Source organism: Penaeus vannamei, chromosome 2 (genome assembly GCF_042767895.1).
Source record: "Penaeus vannamei isolate JL-2024 chromosome 2, ASM4276789v1, whole genome shotgun sequence".
Taxonomy (NCBI): domain Eukaryota; kingdom Metazoa; phylum Arthropoda; class Malacostraca; order Decapoda; family Penaeidae; genus Penaeus; species Penaeus vannamei.
Genome location: NC_091550.1, coordinates 43,085,828 through 43,088,327, shown reverse-complemented (window position 1 = coordinate 43,088,327; position 2,500 = coordinate 43,085,828).

Below are 2,500 nucleotides of genomic sequence, written 5' to 3'. Positions count from 1 at the left end.
GGTGAGGTGGGGTAGGAGAAGGGGTAAAGAGGAGGGATAAGTGTGGTAGGGAGGGGGTAGGACTGTGGGAATGCAGCTTCACCTATTCTTCTTCTTCTTCTCTCTCTCTCTCTCTCTCTCTCTCTCTCTCTCTCTCTCTCTCTCTCTCTCTCTCTCTCTCTCTCTCGCTCTCTCTCTCTTCTTCTTCTTCTTCTTCCTTCGTCTCCCTTTTCTTCTGACGAGGATTTGGCGTGACTTGTTCGCTCACCGTTATTTCTACTCCTTTTTCTTCTTGTTTCTTTTTTGTCGTTGATCTTTTTTTTTTATCTCCTCCCTCTTTCGTGGGAATATGCGTATATACAAACACACACATCCGTGCATGTACACAAGCACACACGCACACACGATTACACACACACATACATACACACAAACATACACACACACATACACACACACACACACACACACACACACACACACACACACACACACACACACACACACACATACACACAATCACACACACACAATCACACACACACATACACACACACACACACAATCACACAATCACAAAATCACACACACACAACCACACACACGCAAATCTAAGTGTATGACTCAATCCCCTCCCCACCCCTCCCCTCTCCCCCTCCCCCCATCTACCCTCCTCCCCGCCCTCCCCGCCAGAATTGTTCCAGAACGGTTCCAGGAATGACTGACACACGGGGAAAGTCATGCAGGAGATAAGAATGGCATTGATTGTTCAGGAGATGGGGGTGGGGGGGGGGGGGGAATTACAGCTCATTATTTTCTGGTTTTATGATTTCTTACGATTTTTAAAAAAAAATTCTAATTCTTTTCCTATAACTTTTTTTTACCTTTTCATTTTTTTTTTTAATTCTCTAATTCTTTCTTTATATTTTTTACCTTTTCATTTATTATGTTTTAAACGAGTATTTCAAATAGGTCTGTCAAATAATATAAATGGATTAAGGGGGGAGGCAGGTGGAGGGATGACGGGGGGAGGGGAGACACATTGAGAAACAGTGAGACTAAAAGATGAACAGGTAGAAAGAGAGAAGCGAGAGGAGAGGAGAGATGATGCTGAAGATAATTAAGATGAGAAAAGACACACAAAAATAGCATCCCAAGTAAAAGCATTAAAAAAAAGCAAAGCAGAAGAAAACGAAGAAGAGGAGAAGAGAATGAAAAAGAGAACAAGAAAACGAAAAAGAGAAGAAACGATATAAAGAAGAAAATGAAGAACACGAAGAAGAAAACGAAGCAAATAACAACAACAACAACAACAACAAACGCATCCCGAAGAGGAGAAAATGAAGAACACGAAGAAGAAAACCGAAGCAAAGAAGAAGAAGAAGAAGAAAGAACAACAAACCCATCCCGAGCCACGCCTCAGCCAAGGAGACCCCAAGAAAAGGCCCTCTGGTTGCAAGACAAGGGAAAAGGTGATGGAAACGAAGGAGGAGAGAGGGAGAGAGAGAGAGAGAGAGGTCGAGAGGCCGAGGTTGATGGAGGGGGAGGAACAGCAAACAAGAAACTCGGTGCTCATGCTCAGAGGAGGAAAAGGAGGAGGAAGAAGGGGAGGTAGGAGGTAGGAGGAAAAGGAATTGCAGGAGGATGAAGAGGAATTGGAGGAGGAGGAGGAGGAAGATGGTGAGAAGGATGATGAAGAGAAGGGAAGGAGAAAGAGTAGTAGTAGTAGTAGGAAAATGGGTAGGAAAAGGAATAAAAAGGGGAGAGGAGGGGGGGGGGGAGATGTAGAACAAAAAGTAGAAGAAGAGGAGGAGGAGGAGGCGGAAGAAAGGAAAATGAAAATATGACGAAAAACAAAAAGGAGGAGGAGGAGGGAAAGAAAAATGAGAAAAAGGAGGAAGAGGCGACAGAGGAAGAAAGAAAGAAAGAAAGAAAGAAAAGAAGGAAGGGAGTGACCGACCTTAAGGAGTACACACGGGAACCATCAAAAGTTTAATCAATTTTACAAATCTTACAATGAAGACTGCTAATTGAAAGTGAATGCGCGTGGAGGTGATAACTTACGCACACAGATGGACAAAGAGATAGCTATATCTAATGAGAAAAGATAAAGATACTGGTGAATAGCTATAACAGATGGAATATACATGCCGATTGATAAATAGCAAGAGAGAGAGAGAGAAGAAAATAAAAAGAAACGTAGTCATCCAGACAAATATATATATACATATAAATAAACAGGCGGATATATATAAGGACAAGGTGATAAATAGAGATCAAAGGAGAGAGAGAAAAAAACATGAAAGGCGTAAGAAGAGAAAAAGAAAATATATGGGCGTGTTCAAACACACGTACATGTACACAGAAGCGAATAAATACACGATCACACAGCTACTCCTCTTACCCTACACACACACATACACACACACACACACATATACACACACACACATATACACACACACTTACACTTACACACACACGCACACACAATCACACTTACACTCGCACTCATACTCTC